The sequence below is a fragment of the Bison bison genome, unplaced genomic scaffold (assembly GCF_000754665.1).
Source record: "Bison bison bison isolate TAMUID 2011002044 unplaced genomic scaffold, Bison_UMD1.0 scf7180017864183, whole genome shotgun sequence".
Classification (NCBI taxonomy): Eukaryota; Metazoa; Chordata; class Mammalia; order Artiodactyla; family Bovidae; genus Bison; species Bison bison.
Window position 1 is genome coordinate 1385457 of NW_011494755.1, and position 22059 is coordinate 1407515.

Here is a 22059-nt window from a genome sequence, read left to right on the forward strand (position 1 = left end):
AAAAAATAAATGAACCACATCATGTATATATGCTGAAATTTGTATCTTCCATATTTGAGTTAACAATGGTTTTTCAAAAAAATATCTGATTCAATATAATATTTTATAAATTACCTATATTAACATTTTCCCCTTCATGGATCATAGCCTTCTCATGGTAAAGGGGCTTATATAACTCAATGAAGCTATGAGCCATGCCATGCAGGGCCACCCAAGATGGACAGGCAAAAGTGGAGAGTTCTAACAAAACATGGTTCACTGGAGAAGGGAATGACAAACCACTCCAGTACTCTTGCTGTGAGAACCCCATGAACAAGAACAATATGAAAAGGCAAAAGGATGACACAGGAAGATGAGCCTCCCAGGTCGGAAGGTGTCCAATATGCTACTGGCAAAGAGCAGAGGGCAATTACTAATAGCTTCAGAAAGAATGAAACAGGGCAAACCGGAAACAATGCTCAGCTGTGGAAGTGTCTAGTGGTGAAAGTAAATTCTGATGCTATAAAGAACAATATTGCATAGGAACTTGCAATGTTAGGTCCGTGAATCAAGTTAAATTAGGGGTAGTCAAGCAGGAGATGGTAAGAGTGAACACTGGCATCTTAAGAATCAGTGACCTAAAATGGACAGGAATGGGCAAATTTAATTCAGATGACCATTATATTTACTGTGTGCAAGAATCCCTTAGAAGAAATGGAATAGCCTTCAGAGTCAAAAAGAAAGTTTGAAATTCAGTACTTGGGTGCAATCTCAAAAAAATGACAGAATGATCTCGGTTTGTTTTCAAGACAAACATTTCACCAAAATAGTAATCCAAAACTATGCCTGAACCACTGACGCCAAAGAAGCTGAAGTTGACCAGTTCCATGAAGACCCACAAAGACCTTCTAGAACTAATACCAAAAAAAGATATCCTTTTCATTATAGGGGATTGGAATGCAGAGGTAGGAAGTCAAGAGATATCTGGAATAACACTGAAGTTTGATCTTGAGCTCCTTATTGCAAAATTGAATTCAATTTCTTAAATTGAAGAAAGTAGGGAAAACCACAAGGCTATTCAGATATGACCTAAATCAAATTCCTTATGATTATATAGTGGAGGTGACAAATAGAGTCAAGGGATTAGATCTGGTAGACAGAGTGCCAGAAGAACAATGGGTGGAAGCTCCTAACTAAAGGAGGCAATGAACACTATCCCAAAAAAAGAAATGCAAGAGGGCAAAGTGGTTGTCTGAGGAGGCTTTACACATAACTGAAGAAAGAAAAGAAGCAAAAAGAAAGGGATAAAAGGAAAGATACATCCAACTGAATGCAGAGTTCCAGAAAATAGAAAGGAGAGAAGAAGGCCTTTTTCGATGAAAAATGAAAAGAAGTAGAGGAAACAATAGGATAGCAAAGATTAGAGATTTCTTCAAGAAAACTGGAGATATCAAGGGAACATTTCATGCAAGGATGGGCACGATAAAGGACAAAAATGGTAAGGACATAACAGAAGAAGAGATTAAGAAGAGTTGGCAAGAATACACAGAAGTATATGCAAAAAATTCTTAATGGCCGGGATAACCATGATAGTGTGGTCACTCACCTAGAACCAGACATCCTGAAGTCAAGTGGGCCTTAGGAAGCATTATTATGAACAAAGCTTGTGGAGGTTATGCAATTCCAACCAAGCTATTTCAAATCCTAAAAGATGATGCTGTTAAAGTGTTGCAGCCAATATGCCTGCAAATTTGTAAAATAGCAGTGGCCACAGGACTGGAAAAGATGTTTTCATTCCAATCCCAATCTTTGGCACTTTTCAGACTACCAAAAGAATTTTCAGACTACCAGACAATTGTGCTCATTTCACATGCTAGTAAAATCATGCTCAAAATCCTTCAAGCTAGGCTTCAACAGTACGTGAACTGAGAACTTCCAGATGTACAAGCTGGGTTTAGAAAAGGCAGAAAAACCAGAGATCAAATTGGTAACATACGTTGGATCATAGAGAAAGGAAGGGAATTCCATAAAAGCATCTACTTCTGCTTCATTGACTATGCCAAAGCCTTTAACTGTGTGGATCACAACAAACTGTGGAAAATTCTTGAAGAGATGGGAATACCAGACCACCTTACCTGACTCCTGGGAAACCTGTATGCAGGTCAAGAAGCAACAGTTAGAACAGGACATGGAACAATGAACTGGCTCAAAATTGGGAAAGTTGTAAGACAAGGCTGTATTTTGTTACCATGTTTATTTAATTTACATGCAGAGTGCATCATGTGAAATGTCAGGCTGGATTAATCACAAGCTGGAATCAAGATTGCTGAGAAAAATATCAACAACTTCAGATATGCAGAAGATATCACTCTAATGGCAAAAAGCAAAGAGGAACTAAAGAGCCTCTTGATGAGGGTGAAAGAGAGTGGAAAAGCTGGCTTAAAACTCAACATTCAGAAAACTAAGATCACAGCATCTGGTCCCATCATTTCATGGCATATAGATGGGGAAAAGTGGAAGCAGTGACGGATTTTATTTTCTTGGGCTCCAAAATCACTGTGGTCAGTGACCACAGTTAATTTAATTTCAGCAGCCATGAAATTAAAAGACTCCTTGGAAGGAAAGCTATGAAAAACCTGCCTACTGCTGCTGCTAAGTCGCTTCAGTCATGTCCGACTCTGTGTAACCCCACAGACGGCAGCCCACTAGGCTCCTCTGTCCCTGGGATTCTCCAGGCAAGAACACTGGAGTGGGTTGCCATTTCCTTCTCCAATGCATGAAAGTGAAAAGTGAAAGTGAAGTCGCTCAGTCGTGTCCAACTCTTGGTGACCCCATGGACTGCAGCCTACCAGGCTCCTCCATCCATGGAATTTTCCAGGCAAGAGTACTGGAGTGGGTTGCCATTGCCTTCTCCTAGGACAAAACTGAACAAGGCATTAAAAAGCAAAGATATCACTTTGCCAGCAACAGTCTGTATAGTCAAAGCTATTATTTTTCCAGTGGTCATGAGAGATGTGAGGGTTGGATCATATAGGCTGCACAACCAAGAATTAATGCTTTTGAATTGTGGTGCTGGAGAATACTTTTGAGAGTCCCTTGGACTGCAAGATCAAACCAGTCATTTTGAAAGGAAATCAACCCTGAACATTCATTGGAAGCACTGATGCTGAAGCTAAAGCTTCAATATTTTGGCCACCTGATGTGAAGAACTGACTCTTTGGAAAAGACCTTGATGCTGGGAAAGATTGAAGGAAGGAAGAGAAGGGGACAACAGAGAATGAGATCATTGGATGGCACCGTTGACTCAATAGACATAAATTTGGGCAAATTGAAGGATACAGTGAAGGACAGGGAAGTCTGGTGTGGTGCAGTCCACAGAGTTGCAAAGAACTGAACATGACTTAGCAACTCAACAACAACAACAATAGTAATTGTAAAAAAAATAGTATCATATGGTCTCCCTTAATATAATAATTTACCTTTTATTTTTTATGTGATGTGTATCATAAAGGAGAGGAAGAAGTTTTATTTATTAGCTACCATAACTTTCCTGGGTTTGGAACATAATGAGATTAAGGTAAAAGAGTCCCCTAGCAATCCACCCTAAGTTTTACCCCAATAAAAACAGAAGTGACATGGTAGCAGGGAATTCCTTTTGGACTTTGAAAAGAGATCAGATCACAATGAAGACATCTCATCTCTGCATTGGATCACACAGTTTCTAAGTGGCTGGAGAACTAGACACAACTGGTAACCAACAGCAATTTCGATAAGAGGATAAGAAGTGGCAAGCTATTTAGCAAATTGAAGAGCTACAGAGTATCTGGTGTTGGAGGATAAGGAGAGCTCCAGTTGAGACAATGTCTATTGCCTGATGAGTGCAACCATTGGAGTAGTGCCAATGTTAGCAATGGAAACCCCATTTCTGTTGAAGGAATTGAGTCAGATAGGTCAAGAGAGGAAATTCTTCTGGCCTGTTGAAGAGTCGATAAGAACTAAAATATAGAACACACATCAAAAGGAAAAGACTATAACTACTTCTAAATTGTAAAAGCAGGGCCTTAATATTTTCCTTTCTTGATAACACATAATTATTATTTTTCATAAGACTAAATAAATTAATTCATGTTTAGCACTAAATATTGCCTAGAACACCCTAACATCCAATAAACATCAGTGAATTTTTATTAATGCTCAGTGTATTTTAATAGGTCATAAAACTTTGAATAGGCACAAAATTGTCATTCTTACTTTTTTACAGAGTAATTTTGATGATATTATATTATTATCTCTCAGCTTCAAATCCACTTTTCTTTATGAGTTTCAGTTGAGACACTGAAAACCACATTTCTTCTTTGCTAGCTAGCATCTATTAAATTCTTCCAAAAGAGTTGCTAAAGAGAGAATTAAAGGTTTGATGAGGATAAGGGACTTGACCCTCCCTATTAGCTTTCTGCTCATGTTAGCATCACTCTGCTTATGGTTCTTCACCAATATAATGGCAAATTCTTAGCTGCTTCCAGTATTGGTTTCAGATTTTATTACTTCTGTTTTATAAGCCAAGAAAAGTGGCTTCAAGAAAATAGCACTTCTACCAGTGCTATTTCCTCAGAGCTTTGAGTCTGTCACTGAGATTTTACTTCTGGTAAATCAATAGCCATGCTAAGTCTTTACTTTGTCTTGAGGTATATTTAAAATGACAAAATATCCAATTCTATGCTTGAGAATTATAGTGAGTCAGCTGGAACATAAATAGATAACTAGCAGGAAGCTGCTGTCTAACACAAGGAGCCCAGCCTGGTGCTCTATGACCACCTGCTACTGCTAAGTCACTTCAGTCATGTCCGACTCTGTGCGACCCCATAGATGGCAGCCCACCAAGCTCCCCCATTCCTGGGGTTCTCCAGACAAGAACACTGGAGCTGGTTGCCATTTCCTTCTCCAATGTATGAACGTGAAATGTGAAAGTGAAGTCACTCAGTCGTGTCCAACTCCTAGCAACCCCATGGACTGCAGCCTACCAGGCTCCTCCATCCATGGGATTCTCCAGGCAAGAGTACTTGAGTGGGATGCATTTCCTTCTCTGCTATGACCACCTAGATGCATGGAATTGGGCGGGGGGACTATGAGGGAGGGGATACACATATATAATGAATACCACTTCACGATGATGTATGGCAGAGAACGCTACAACATTGTAAAACCATTATTCTCTGATTAAAAAAACAAAAATGAAATAGATTTCGTCAGGTTGTCATTTCCATCTGACCAAATCTATTTGTTTTTTTCATTTCCACAGGCTTCCCCGGTTACTTAGTCAGTAAAGAGTCTGCCTGCAATGTGGGAGATATGGGTTCAGTCCCTGGGTTGGAAAGATCCCCTAGAGAAGGAAATGGCAACCCATTCCAGTATTCTTGCCTAGAGAATTCCATGGACAGAGGAGCTTGGTGGACTACAGTCCACAAAGAGTCGGACACAATTGAGTAGGACTAACACTTTTCATTTCCATACATAACTAAATAACAAGTACTAGGAAAGACATTTGTATTTCCTCTAAAGTTCCTTCCTTGTGTCTAAAATGTAGATTATAAAAATCTCTATACTCAAAAATGAAATTTAATAATTACCATATGATCATACAAAAAGAAAACATTGAGTAGTTAATCAAGTCCTGAAATACATGTAACAAAGAATAAACTTAGGACCTTGAGAGAAACAAACAAAAAACATATCTCTTTTCTTTTTTTCAATGCGTATCTAGCACTCACCTATTAATTAATTACATACCAGATACACAGTCTGCTATTTCTACTAATTTGCTAAATTAATGCACAAATAAGTGAATGAAAGAAATAATATCAGAAAGGCATATATATTTTCCAAAATAATTTATCAAGATCATATTATTGAATCCTCTTGATAACTTTTCAAGGAGCTATTAGTTCCCTAACTTTACAGAACAGAAACCTGATTCCAGAAATGTAGAAATACCTGAAGTTACAACCAGGATGTGGGAAGCTTTCTATTTGAATAAAATAATTAACAAACTATAATGGGATACACATTATCCTAAATTACATGTGGAACAGGTATAAAAATGGATACATTTTTAGCCTGAGAGAAAAAATCAGCAAAATCAGTGAAAAATTATTAAACAGTGCATGTTCTCTCAATGAAACTAAGGGGAATTAACTAAATAAAAACTCTACAACCTAAGATAAACACACTTATAAATGACTAATGAGTAGCAATAATATTCAAAATATTTAACAACTTCTATGGCAGGTGAAACAACTTCTCATTCCAAAAAATCAGAATGAGCACCTGCCATAATCAGTGTGCCCATAGTAGTATGTGCCAGCCAAATTTAAGCCTTGCTTATAGATTAGAGAAAAAAGAATGACAAAAAAATTTAAAAACTCATAAAAGCAAACTTGAGCTTATACCCACTAGTATAGCTGTACTCTTTTTTTATGGTTAGTGTTCATTCTGATTAATTGGTAGCTGTTCCAGTCTGTAAAATTTTTTCAGTATCAACTCCTTAGAAATGAAACATAATTAAACACTGCAATTAAAATTTACCAGATACAGAAAGCAAAACAGTTTTTTGAGGGAGATGTTCATACTTGAATTCGTTTAAGAAACTTGACTTCATAAAGAAGAGGGGAGGAAGCAAACAGAAAAGATAGAGACGAGGCATTATCTAGAGAATTTGAGTGCAAAGCCAATATGCAAGGTATTGTACTATATATCACACCTTATTACTTCTTACTAAATCTTCACAGTAACCTTAAAAGGTGTATCTCTTTGCTCTTAATTTTACAGATTAAGAGATTAAGATTCATGGATGTTAAGATCATGGAGGTTTTGACTGCGAAAGTTAGTTTCCAAACCATAGTCTTGACCATGGAGACATGTTATTTCCTCTATTGCCTAGGAGTCAAAAGGGAGGTATTCTGAAGTCCAGTTGTATCTAAATCAGGAGAATTGATCCAAAGATGTTAGAGAGCAAGAAAGTTAAAATATCCTAACTGGATTTAACCTCGTAATTTCTCCAAAGCCATTAACTGGATATATCAGCGATATATTAAGGAGACAATGATAATCAAGTCCTTGGTGATTATGGTAAAAGCCATGAGTAAGAGTGGATAATACATTAATTTATCTTTAGCCCAGTATTGCATCATCCTCCAGGGGAAAATAATTAATACACTTGTACTTAATAAGTAACAGAAAGTAATCACCGTGAACAAAGTGTTTTAACTAACCAGATAACTGCTGAATAAACCTAAGGTCATGGGTTTCAGTGTGATGCACTTTAAGGAAGGAGAACTTTTTAGGATATAAGAATCTTTAGCTCATCAAGGGAGGCAGAAAATATTACTGGTTATGAAATAGTATGTGTGGCCAAACAATTTAGATTGAATGTCACGTACATATCTACCTTACTAACCTATACTCTCAATTCAGTTCGGTTGCACAGTTGTGTCCAACTCTTTGTGACCCTATGGACTATAGAATGCCAGGCTTCCCTGTCCATCACCAATTCCCAGAGCTTGCTCAAACTCATGTCCATCGAGCTGGTGATGTCATCCAACCATCTCATCCTCTGTCATCCCCTGCTTCTTCTGCCTTCAATCTTTCCCAGCATCAGGGTGTTTTCTAAGGAGCCAGTTCTTCGCATCAGGTGGCCAAATTATTGGAGTTTCAGCTTCATCATCAGTCCTTCCAATGAATATTCGGAGCTGATTTCATTTAGGATTGACTGGTTTGATCTCCTTGCAGTCCAAGAGACTCTCAAGAGTCTTCTCCAACACCACAGTTCAAAAGCATCAATTTGTCAGTGCTCAGCTTTCGCTATAGTCCAACTCTCACATCCATACATGACTACTGGAAAAAACCATAGGTTTGACTAGATGGACCTTTGTTGGCAAAGTAATGTCTCTGCCTTTTAATATGCTGTCTCGGTTTGTCATAGCTTTTCTTCCAAGGAGCAAGCATCTTTTAATTTCAAGGTGGCAGTCACCATCTGCAATGATCTTGGAGCCCAAATAAATAAAGTCTGTCACTGTTTTCATTGTTTCCCCATCTATTTGCCATGAAGTGCATCTGTTTGCCATGAAGTGCATCTATTTGCCATGAAGTGCATCTATTCACCATGAAATTATGGGAACAATGCCATGATCTTCATTTTTTGAATGTTGAGTTTGAAACCAGATTTTTCACTCTCCTCTTTCACTTTCATCAAGAGGTTCTTTAGTTCGTCTTTGCTTTCTACCATAAGAGTGGTATCATCTGTGTATCTGAGGTTATTGCTATTTCTCTCAGCAATCTTGATTCTGGCTTGTGGTTTATCCAGCCTGTCATTTCTCATGATGTACACAGCATATAAATTACATAAACAGGGTGACAATATACAGCCTTGACATACTCCTTTCCCAATTTGGAATCAGTCCACTGTTTAATGACCAGTTCTAATTGTTGCTTCTTGGCCTGTATATAGGTTTCACAAGAGGCAGGTAAGGTGGTCTGGCATTTCCATCTCTTTAAGAATTTTCCAGTTTGTTGTGATCCACAGTCAAAGGCTTTAGTGTAGTCAATGAAACAGAAATAGATGTTTTTCTGGAATTCTCTTGCTTTTTCTATGATCCAATGGATGCTGGCAATTTGATCTCTGGTTTCTCTGCCTTTTCTAAATCCAGCTTGAACATCTGGGAGTTCTCATTTCATGTACTGTTGAAGCCTAGCTTGGGAGAATTTTCTGTATTACTTTTCTTGCCTGTGAAATAAGTGCAATTGTGCAGTAGTTTGAACATTCACTGGCATTGCCCTTCTTGGGGTTGGAATGAAAACTGGCCTTTTCCATAACTGTGGCCACTACTGGTATATAGACTGCATCACTTTTACGTCATTATCTTTTAGGATTTGAAATAGCTCAGCTGGAATTTCATCATCTCCACAAGCTTTGTAGTGATTCTTACTTAGGCCCACTTGACTTCACACTCCAAGATGTCTGGAAATAGGTAAGTGATCACACCATTGTAGTTATCTATGTCATCAAGATATTTTTTGTATGCAGTTCTTCTTTGTATTCTTGCTGCCTCTTAATATCTTCTGCTTCTCTTAGGTCCATACCATTTCTGTCCTTTATTGTGCCCATATTTGCATGAAATATTCCCTTGGTATCTCTAATTTCCTTGAAGAGATCTCTAGTCTTTCCCATTCTACTGTTTTCCTCTATTTATTTGCATTGTTCACTTAGGAAGGCTTTCTTATCTCTCCTTACTCTTCTTTGGAACTCTGCTTTCAGAAGGGAATATCTTTCCTTTTTTCCTTTGCCTTTCACTTCTCTTCTTTTCTCAGCTATTTGTAAGGCCTCCTCAGAGTCAGAATACTGAACTCCAAAGCCATTCTCTTTTTATAATTGCAAGATGCATTTTTAAATCATCAGTATAATTAGAATAGCAAGCACCCTTACTGAATACCTAGTATGTATGTATCCTACTAGTGTGTATCCATACCTACCTTAAATTTTTCATATGCACTACCTCATTAATTCTCAGAATAACAATATCAGGTATCTGAGTTTCTAATTTTACAGACATGGAAACTGAGGCTTAGAGAGGTGTAAGTGGCCTCACTGAGGTCATAGATGTAGTGTCTGACAAACCTGGGCTGTTGAACTCCGGAGTCTAATGTTCTAACCATCTCACTCTTCTGCTTCCTAAATGACAGAAAATGTTTTGCTCCTGTGGAATCAGTAAAGCCACAAGTATAATGCAGAGGCAAAATCCTTCTTTATCACAGAGAATCTCACAATCCTAAAATATTCTCTTCACCAACACATGTGCTTAAATATTTTGACAAAACACATGGGGAATGGCTGAAGGAAGTAAAAACTTGTAGCCTGGTATAAGAAAGACTCAGAAACAGAAATCTGGAAGTACTTGAAAAGCTGTCATGAAAAAGGAGCATATACTTATTCTTGCTTTTCCACAAGGAAAGATGGAGGCTGCATACAGAGAGTTAATATACAGCTAAATATAAAGAACTTTCCAATAATGATAATTATTCAGAAATAACCTGAGCATCTACATAAAGTGCTCTAATTGCCACTGGATTGGGGGCAGAAGTAAAATGAACAACCATACTACAGGTATGTTTCTGTAATCTCATAAGGGTTAGAACTAAATTAATTTTAAGATGATTTCCAGCTCTGAGATGGAATCATTTAGAATTTGACTATTTCTCTGGTGTGACTGCATCAGTTCAGTTCAGTTCAGTTCAGTGGCTCAGTCATGTCTAACTCTTTGTGACCCCAGGAACTGCACCACACCAGGCCTCCCTGTTCTTCTCCATCTCTCGGAGCTTGCCCAAACTCATATCCATTGAGTCAGTGATGTCATCCAAACATCATCTTCTGTCATCCCCTTCTCTTCCTGCTTTCAATCTTTCCCAATATCAGGGTCTTTTCCAATGAGTCAGTTCTTCCCATCAGGTGGCCAAAGTATTGGAACTTCAGCTTCAGTATCAGTCCTTCCAATGAATATTCGGAACTGATTTCATTTAGGATTGACTGGTTTGATGTCCTTGCAGTCCAAGAGACTCTCAAGAGTCTTCTCCAACACCACAGTTCAAAAGCATCAATTCATCAGTGCTCAGCTTTCGCTATAGTCCAACTCTCACATCCATATGTGACTACTGGAAAAACCATAGGTTTGACTAGATGGACATTTGTTGGCAAAGTAATGTCTCTGCTTTTTAATATGCTGTCTCGGTTTGTCATAGCTTTTCCTCCAAGGAGCAAGCATCTTTAATTTTATGGCTGCAGTCACCATCTGCAGTGATTTTGGAGCCCAAGAAAATAAAGTCTGACTTTATAAAACTGTGACTGTATAACAGTATGTGTTTAATTAACTTTACCATTATTGAGATTATTCCAAAGTAAATAAAATACATGCATTCCCCCTAACGAATATATTAGAACTATTACGGCAGCATTGCTTATAATAGTAAAGCAAGGTATATGTCCATTACTTGAAAATAGATTAAATAAATCTTGAAACATGTATTTAATATATGTGTGTGCTCAGTCACTCAGTCATGTCCAACTCTTTGTGACCCCATGGACTGTAGCCCACCAGTCTCCGCTGTTCATGGAATTTTCCAGGCAGGAATACTGGAGCAGGTTGCCATTTCCTACTTCAGGGGAACTTCCCAACCCTGGGTTCAAAATCATTTCTCTTGCATCTCCTGCATTGCCAAGTGGATTTTTTCCACAATGCCACCTGGGAAGTCCTAATAGAAAACTAAATAGGCATTATAAACCTATGCCCTGAGTATCTGATGATATGTGAAAAATGCTTATGATTTACTGTTAAACCTAACAGGATGCAAATTACAGATAAACATAGAAATTTTATGATCTACAATATAATGTTTCCCACATTTATCTTTAAAGTTCTTGAAATTGTATTTTTCAATTAATTTTGTCCAAATTCATCCCAATGTTGACCATAGTGCCTGCCCCTTAACAGGTGTTCAAAAAATACTTGATAAATAAATAATGGGAAAAGAACACGACATGTTTTTAATAAAGTATTTTGGAAAAATTAGTTAATATTTTAAAAATATCAGTCTTTTTCACACATTAGACACAAAACAACATAGTTGTCATATGGGAAAAACAAAGCCAAATAAAACCATAGAAGAAAATTTCACTCATATTTTTAGGGATAATATGAAAATCTTAAAGAAAACTTATATAGCATGTCAAAAATAAGAAGGAAAACCACAAACTGGAAAAGCATTTGCAGAAAATTTTAAGAGAAAGTGGTAATTTATTAAGTGTTCATATTAAGAGGAAAATTATCAACATACCCAGATAGTTAAGCAAAGGGTACAAATGAATAATAAAAAGGTAAATATAAATAGTGGTATAGAGGAAATGGTAAATCAACTAGCAACCATAGGAATAAAAAGTTAAGCAAAGTAATGTTTTATACAAATAGCAAATAGGGCTTCCCCAGTGTCTCACTGTGAAGAACCTGCCTGCCAATACAGGAGAAACCAGTTCAATCCCTAGTCCTGGGATCACACATGCCCAGGAGCAAATAAGCCTGTGGGCCACAGCTACTGAGCCTGTGCTACTGAGCTACCGAGCCAAGGAGCTGCAACTACTGAGCCCACAGGCCACAACTCCTGAGGCCTGCACGCCCTAGAGCCCATGTCCCCAACAAGAGAAGCAGCCACAGTGAGAAGCCTGCACACCACAACCAGAAAGTAGCCTCTGCTCTCCAACCACTGAAAGCCTGTGCAGCAACAAAAACCCAGTGCAGTCAAAAGCAAAATAATACGTAAATAGAAAAGAATAAATACATTCTCTGGTTCTGAAAAATATATATTAAAAAGTGGTCTCTCCAAATACAGCAGTAGCAGAGTAATAAAATGTTTCATAAAAATAATTTTGCACATTTACTAAGAATTCTCTAATTTTATATCTTTCCATTCCACAATCCCATCTCTAGAGAGTAACCTTAAGTTATTTCCATTACAAGGAAAACAAATTAGATTGCCTGATACATAGATACCAATAGTCATTATATAAAACTCACAAAATACTAAAAACAAATTAGAATATCCAACAATATTAAAAGTAAAGGTTAGATTATTCTTAAAACATTAAAAAGAAATGTTATAAAGACTGAAAATTCACATATAATTAATAATTTAAAATGGTAAATATTAATTAAAATTTATACATACTGGAATGAAGAAAAATTATTTGTGTGTGGTTGAGAATTAACAATTATGAATGATAAAATGAGTTTAAAGAGGTAGAATGACTTATTTAGGATTTTATTAGAATTTATCTAGTATTATTTATGAAATAAAAAGATAAATTCTTGGGGAAAGTTTAACTTTTTAAAGAACTTTTGGACATATTCTGACTTAAGTCCCAATATATGCTGAGGCCACTAAATAGATGTGTTCAAGGAATATTCCAAGTAATGTGTGGCTGGATAAGGTTTTTGCCAAGTCAGAATAATTGTGTTTTCAGATTGAGCAGGAGTGGGGGACACTATCTCTGGAGAATCTTAAGTTTCTGACTCACAACCTTAGGAACTAAAGAAGTTTATAAAAATAAGTGCTAAGTTAGCTTCCAAAAGAAGGTGAGTCTCTGGAGTGTCAACCTTAAGACAGATCATAGAAACTAGAGTTGCATCATTGATTTTTTTTTTTAACATATTTGATTTCCCTCATGCCTCTTAAGAATATTCATGTACAGACAAATTATCTGATTGTGGCTGTTTTTCTCACATTTCTTTTTGGGAAAGAACAATCGTCTTTCAAATCGAATGTCTTCTGGTATTATTTTTTATTTTATTTTTTAACTAGGATGGGGAACACGGGTATTATTTTTTAAATGCACAGGAAATTCAAATCTTGAGAATTTTTTCTACTACTTAATAGAATGGAATGGTGTGAATGACAAACCTCAGTCAGAAGGTAAGATAAAAGAGAGATGTTTTTACCTAAATTATTTCAAAAAATACTATCAATAAATATAAAAACTTCTGGGTTGAGATGGTCATTACTCATGAGATTTTAAAATATGTATATACATTTATATGTATGTAAAGGAAGAAATATAAAACACAGTTATTATCTCCAATACTTGGGTAAAACTTAGTTTTTTTTTAATCACAAAATATTTCATGGAAAAGACTAGTAAGGGAAAGAAAGTTGTTTGCCATGAAAAACCCTTATAAATAAGAGGCTAGCAGCTACTATGTTTGAGTACTGAGAAGAATGGAGTTCACTAAAATCTTAAGTAAAAAGTATCTGGAGAAGGAGGACCTGGTGATTTATGCATTATTCATCCATAAACTATGCTCAAAAAGAGTTTGAAGATACATTAACTAAAGATGTTTATGGTAAAAATAGGATTAGAAACAAAAAATATATAACAGAGGTCAGAAGTAATTATGAGTGGTAGTCTGAGACCCAGAAGGCCAAAGTAAAAGAATAAATATTAAACATTTTTGAGTTCTCATTATATAATTAATCAAATTCCACTACATAGACCTTAATTCTCTATACGAAACTTGAAAAACTTGGGGGCATATTTTATTGTAATAATGTCTTTGTTAAGTGGAAGAAAATGAATGCCTTCAGTGTTTTCAAAAGAAGCAAATATATATTTTATGTATTCGTTTACCATATGGGTCCTTGATGAAAGTTAAGTACATCCTATTAAATTGTAATTTTTATTTAATAATTTATAAATAAGTAAACATTGTGACACAGTGGTAAAATGAGGGCTTGAGAATCATAAAGGTAAGGTTTTACATCATAGTTCTGGTATTTACAAACTATAAGATACTGAAAATTATACTTAACCTTTGAAATCTCCAAATAATTTCTTCATTATTAAAAAATTCATTAAAATATTTGGATTATTCTGAGAGTTAAATGATAAAAATTATATGAAGTGCATAAACAGACTAGGACCTCACATGCTGTCAATTACTCATCTCTTGGTGAGATAAAATAAGAAATCTTTCCCTATGGTATATTAGTTAAGATTAAAGTTTATAAGACTATAAGTCTATAAATTGAGATCTGGGAAAATCCAATTATGTTTACAAAACATCAACTGTATTAACTGATTTTTAGAAGAACTGGAGAGAATAAAAGAATTATTTCCTCAGGTAAGATATTACATATAGATGTTATCTGTTTTTCAAAGAAAAATCTTAGTACTTTAAATGTTAGATATTCAAGTAGCCAAGTCAATGAACAAAGGGAAAAAAAATTCTTAAAAGTTAGAGGTCTTTCAAGAAAACTTGGAAAAAAAGAAAAAGAAAGAAACAAGAGAGAAAAAAGATAATTAGAGACTTTTAGAAAATTAGAATCAGATTAAAAAATCACAGACTTTCATTTATATCTGTTACAACACTAAAATGATGCCTGGATGAAGTCCCACAGCATTAAACCACAGAGTGGTTATTTCTTCTAAAAGGCCAAAATTTGGGTGAAAAGACACCTAGGATCCAGGCCACTTTGAAACATCAACAAATATGAATTACATCTTCTACTGGCAGTACTGTTCTAGGCACCAATGACCTGCAATATCTTCTGAGAATATACAATTAAGGCAAGAGCTCAAATTCTTTATGCCAGTTTATCTCCAATAAACAATAAATCTATTTAACTGGAAGATTTAGAGAGTGGGGATTATAAATGCTTTAGGTCTACCAAAATAGAAGGTTCCCATGGATAACTGGACAAGGCACACCAGTATAACTCAGCCTCAACATGTAGTCTGTAGACACCTAAGACAATCACTGTACTATTTAAATTTTTTTTAACACTTTTGCTCTGAGTTAATCTTCCTAACATAATTGGTTACCTCCTTTGGTGTTTTTCTTTTTTATTATATTTTTCCTTTATGCATATTTTTTCAGAAGTTTGGGTAACTCAGAAAAGCAGAAAGAGTTCTCTAAGATAACCATGAGTGTTTTTGATACTTTTTCCCAGTCCTTCTATTCTGTCTAGGTTATTGAGGTTTAAATTTTAATTGTGCAAGCAATACTGTCAATGTTTTGCTTCTGTTTTCACTTAATCATTTTAAAATAACTTAAATACCACTTTTAGGTCAGAACATTTTGTGGCCCAGCAAATCAGTATTATATATATATATGTGTGTGTGTGTGTGTGTATCAAACAATTCTCTTAGGATTAGACAAGAATGAAAAACTATTTCAAAGGATAACTTCCAATAATGCCAATGTCTAGTAAAAAATGGAATTAGCCAATATAGAGATTAGGGAAAGCAATTTTATTAGAAACTATCAAAAATCTTTTAAAAATCTTCATTCCCTTGTTCCCAGATTCTGGGAATTCATTGTAAAGCCATAAAGTGAAAAGGCGAAGACATTTCAAGAACGATACAATTTAACAGAATATCTGTGGACTGCTTTTTAAAAGGTACACTAGCATTGCAAGAGTTATGAAAGTGATTTCCTCTACCTTATCCATTATCCTTCCCCTCCATCTCCATTTGAAAGCCTTAAAGCAGGTTTGTGGTATCTCTTCAAAAAGTTTGTAGGTGACATTTTTAGCAGCAGTTATCTACGGGCTATTGTATAGAAAATGCACAACATAATTATCTTCTATACATAATTTCCAAATAGGATTCAGCTTTTAGCAGATGTTCCTAGAAAAGACAAGAGAGGACATCTGGCCTGATTCACAGCTTTCCTCGGGAAACTGCAATACATTCAAACTGCAGATGTCTGAAGCTCCTTCAAGGCCTCTCAGTTCAGTTCAGTCGCTCAGTCGTGTCCAACTCTTTGTGACCCCATGAATCACAGCACGCCAGGCCTCCCTGTCCATCACCAACTCCCACAGTCTACCAAAACCCATGTCCATTGAGTCAGTGATGCCATCCAACCATCTCATCCTCTGTCGTCCCCTTCTCCTCCTGCCCTCAATCTTTCCTAGCATCAGGGTCTTTTCAAATGAGTCAGCTCTTCCCATCAGGTGGCCAAAGTATTAGAGTTTCAGCTTCAACATAGTCTTTCCAATGAACACCAGGACTGATCTCCTTTAGAATGGACTGGTTGGATTCCCTTGCTGTCCAAGGGACTCTCAAGAGTCTTCTCCAACACCACAGTTCAAAAGCATCAATTCTTTGGTGCTCAGCTTTTTTTATAGTCCAACTGTCACATGCATATATGACTACTGGAAAAACCATAGCCTTGACTAGACGGACATTTGTGGACAAAGTAATGTCTCTGCTTTTTAATATGTTGTCTAGGTTGATCATAACTTTTCTTCCAAGGAGAAAGCGTCTTTTAATTTCATGGCTGCAGTCACCATCTGCAGTGATTTTGGAGCCCCCAAAAATAAAGTCTCACTGTTTCCATTGTTTCCCCATCTATTTGCCATGAAGTAATGGGACCAGATGCCATGATCTTAGTCTTCTAAATGTTGAGCTTTAAGCCAACTTTTTCACTCTCCTCTTTCACTTTCATCAAGAGGCTTTTTAGTTCCTTTTCAGTTTCTGCCATAAGGGTGGTATCATCTGCATATCTGAGGTTATTGATATTTCTCCCAGCAATCTTGATTCCAGCTTGTGCTTCATCCAGTCTAGCATTTCTCATGATTTATTCTGGATATAAGTTAAATAAGCAGGGTGACAATATACAGCCTTGATGTACTTCTTTTCCTATTTGGAACCAGTCTGCTGTTCCATGTCCAGTTCTAACTGTTGCCTCCTAACCTACACACAGATTTCTCAAGAGACAGATCAGGTGTTCTGGTATTCCGATCTCTTTCAGAATTTTCTACAATTTGTTGTGATCCACACAGTCAAAGGCTTTGGCATAGTCAATAAAGCAGAAATAGATGTTTTTTTCTGGAACTCTCTTGCTTTTTTGATGATCCAACGGATGTTGGCAATTTGATCTCTGGTTCTTCTGCCATTTCTAAACCCAGCTTGAATATCTAGAAGTTCACGGTTCACGTACTGTTGAAGCCTGACTTGGATAATTTTGAGTATTACTTTACTAGCATTTGGTGATGAGTGCAATTGTGTGGCAGTTTGAGCATTCTTTGGTATTGCCCTTCTTTGGGACTGGAATGAAAACTGACCTTTTCCAGTCCTATGGCCACTGCTGAATTTTCCAAATTTGCTGGCATATTGAGTGCAGCAGTTTCAAGGCCCCTATCATATATTTATTCCCAGAGAAAAAGTAGGTTGATAAGTGCACCTACAGTCAATCAAACTCAAATATTTACACCAAATAAAAATATATCCTGTCAAACATACCCTTCATACTCCCTTGGAAATACATGCTTATGAAGTAGGTAACAGATTGAATTGGATGAGAGTCCTCCTTTCCACAGCAAATAGATACATAAACATTCTATTATGCTGATTGAATTGTCTCATCACTGTAAACTGGACATTTCATAGAAAGCAGCATACCCTGTTGGCAAATAACTATTACTGAGAGAAATGGTCAATCCTATATCAGAAGTACACTTACTGTTTGAAAAACCTAAGTAAAACGCATGCATTGGATCAAGATGTTACCTCTAGGGATATTTATTAAGCTAGGAAGACTGTCTCAAGGATGAAGAGGTGTTTTCAAAATTGTGCTCTTTTACTTTTTACAAAGAAGAAGGTCATCTACTAATATTTACTCTTTATATGTTTTCAAATTAAAAATAATTTTCTCCATACTCTATGGCACACAACTCAGATCTAGAGCCAGTCTCTAATTTCTGTTTTGGAAAATGTTGAGCATAACTGAAAATTCAACAAATGGAAGAGGAAAAACTTTCATATGGACAGAACTAAAAGGCAATTCTTTTGTGTGTGATTTTGTTCTTTGTATTTTTTTAATCTAAAGAAACCCAAACTTACCGCAATACACTTACTCAGAAGTCTCACCAATATATTTAGTTTTGCATTGTTTGCTCTTCAATTACAGTCACCATAGAATTGAAACACCGATGGTATGCTCCAAGTTATCAATGAGAGATGGTCTAAAAGGCCTTGCTATTCATGTGCTTCTAGACAATCAGCATCAACACCATCTGGAAACATGTTCATAAATTCAGATCTCAGATATCACTTGAGATCCACTGATTGAGAATCTTTTACAAAGATTTCCCATGTGACTCATCTGTATATTAAAGTTTTAAACACTCCACTAGATGGGTGGTTTTCTTCCTCAGTTGCACAATAGAATCATCTGGCGAGCACTATTTTAAAAGAGGCCTTATTTCCACTCCTTAGACAACTGGCATAATTTTGGGAGGGCAATAACCAGGCAGGTAAAAAAGGAGGGATGTAAATCAGAAAAGGTAGATATGAATAGCAATTTATTACTTATTGTGTATAAATGTGTTAAAATAATTTTAAAATATATTCTATGAAATTTATTTTCCTCAGAGAATTATAGTGATGATTAAATATGTAATACATGTGAGCATATTAGTAAATTACACAACCCTAAACCAATGTTACTGTTAATGACTGACATGATACAAAACCAAATAAATCAATATTCTTAAGATATTAAGCATGGTATTTCCAAAATAACAATTAACATAGTATGTCTGTGGTTCAACTAAGTCTGAAATAACAAACTTTTAAAAATGCAAATAGTTCTTCCCTGTCTCAGAACCTCTCTATCACAATCTCAGGAAATAAAACACAGGAGTTTGTATTTTTAATAAACTACCAATGTAACTATTGTGTGTCTTCTACTCCATAACTTATAAGCAGGAAGAGGAATATAAAAAGCTAATTTCACAACTAAAACCAACCAGCTACTTTCCCTTCCTCCAATGATCTCTTACTTCATATGATAATACTGTATAGACTCCTTAACAATTACATCTCTTCTGTAATACTCCAGGTATGCAAAAGTAAAATGGAAAGAACCAATTCAACAGGCATTGAGTTCATTTCTTCAGGGACTTTCTGAGTACCCAAGAGCTGAAAAATTCCTTTTTGTGATACTCTTGGTGATGTACCTGGTGATCCTCTTAGTGAACAGCACTTTGATCATCCTCACTCTCCTGGATTCCCACTTTTACATCCCTATGTACTTCTTTCTCAGTAACCTTTCCTTTCTTGATATTTTGTGCACATCCTCCTTTATCCCCTCAACAATGACACACTTTCTATCAGAGGAAAAAAAAAATCTCCTTCACTGGATGTATTGTTCTGATGTCTGTCTCCTTCACCATGGCATCCACAGAGTGTGTGATCCTAGCAGTGATGGCACGTGACTGTTACATAGCCATCTGCATGCCTTTGAAATACCCTATCATCATGAGCAAGGCACTTTGTATTCAAATGGCAGCTCTCTCGTGAAGATGGGGCTTTCTCAACTCATTGACACAAACAATTCTTGCAGTACACTTGCCCTTCTGTGGGGAAAACGCCATCAATCATTTTGTTTATGAAATATTGGCCTTTCTCAAGCTGGCTTGCACAGATATTTCCTTGAATGAGATTACTCTAATGTTTGGCAGTGTACTGTTTTTGTTTGTTTCATTACTATTGATTTTCATCTCCTACATTTTCATCCTTTCTATTGTATTAAGAACCAATTCATCTGGAGGAAGAAAAAAGGCTTTTTCCACCTGCTCAGCCCACATTACAGTGGTGACTATATTTTATGTGTCAATCCTCTTAATGTATATAAACCAAATCCAAAGACACTTCTTCGGACAAACTGATTGCCATGTTCTATGCAGTAGTCACATCCATGCTCAGTCCTATCATCTATAGCCTGAAAAATACAGACGTGCATAGTGCCATGAGAAAATAGACAACTAGACTGCTTCTGAAGGAAAGGATGAGGAACTTGCAACTTTGAGCTTATGCACAAAATAAGCTCATATATTTGAGGCAAGGTTTTCAATACAAGCAGAACAAAGAAACTAAAGGATATATGTAAAATCACAGAATCTAAAAATTGGAAGGAAATTTCAAGGTAATAATCCGATTTTATCTTTTATGAAAATAAGGACAACTACTGTTAGAAGTGGGAGTAAACTTTTAGAAACAAAAAAAAAAAGCGAAATTGTGTTTTCCAAAAATACTTAACAAGTAAAACATATTTCACGCCCCTTTTTGAGAGAACTATATGAGTTCATGTTTTTTTCTGTTTATTACTCATTTTTGTTTTACTCAGGGACTGGATCTGGCCCCAACCTAATTTTTCTAGTACAAATTTTTCCTCCTTTTTTCCATTGCTGTGTTTATCCCACCCCCTCTGCACACACTATGCTGTATTCACTGTGTAGTTATCCAAATATATCATGTTCTTTCACATTTAATGACAATAATATATGTCACTTCATTCCTATCATGATATATTCCCCATGGTGGCATCACAGTCATCTAATTAAATACAATTTGAGTGTTATTTACTCTGAAACTCCTTCCAAAATTTACTCAGTGGAAAAGTACTATTTATAATAGCCAAGATATGGAAGAAACCTAAGTGTCCGTCAACAGATAAATGGATAGAGAGTTGTGGTGTGCATATATATATATATATATATAGAGAGAGAGAGAGAGAGAGAGAGAGAGAAGAAACTATTAGTCACAAAAAGAATAAAATTTTGCCATTTGTAGCAACATGGATGGACCTAGAGCTTAATGAAATGAGTCAGAAAACAAAAAATACTCTATTGTCACTATTATGAAGAATCTAAAAAATAAAATAAATGAGTGTATGCTACAAAACAGTAAGATACAGATACAGAGAACAAACTAGAGGTCACCAGTGTCTGATCACCAAACATATATGGGAGGAACAAGATGGGCTATAGGACTAAGAGACACAAACTACTATTTATAAAATAAGTGAGCAACAAGATGTATTATGCAGAAGAGGGAAATATATCCATTGTTTTGTATAAATAAATTGAATATATTCTATTAAAATACTGAATCACTATCTTGTATTCCTGAAACTAATAGAATACTATAAATCAACTATACTTTTTAATAAAACAGAAGGAAAAATAAAAATAAGGAAATAAAGATACACTAGCATAATTCAACCATGTATTAGAAGGATCTGCATATACATGTATTCTGAGAGATGGGAGTAATTAAGGACAGTGGTTCTCAGAACCTATAACTTCTTCCTATTCTTAGAAATGTTATCACATACATTTTGTTTGTAGTTTTGTCCATTAAGCATATGGACAAATACTGAAAGTAAAATTGAACTTGTGATCATTTTCATCTTGTAAGAAGTAGAGTGTTAGTGTGTTATTTTCAGTTTAGTTCAGTCACTCAGTCATGTCCAACTCTTTGCAACCCCATGGAATGCAGCATGCGAGGCTTCCCTGTCCGTCACCAACTCCCAGAGTTTGCTCAAACTTATGTCCATCGAGTTGGTGATGCCATCCAACCATCTCATCGTCTGCCATTCCCTTCTCTTCCTGCCTACAATCTTCCCAGCATCAGGGTGTTTTCCAAGAAGTCAGTTTTCGCATCAGGCGGCCAAAGTATCAGAGCTTCAGCTTCAGCAT

At 36.0% G+C, this 22059-nt stretch overlaps 1 pseudogene; it reads left to right on the forward strand.

Annotated features, from left to right (window-relative positions):
- The first annotated feature begins 18007 nt into the window (after positions 1-18007).
- Positions 18008-20339, forward strand: LOC104991211 (annotated as a pseudogene).
- Positions 20340-22059: the final 1720 nt, after the last annotated feature.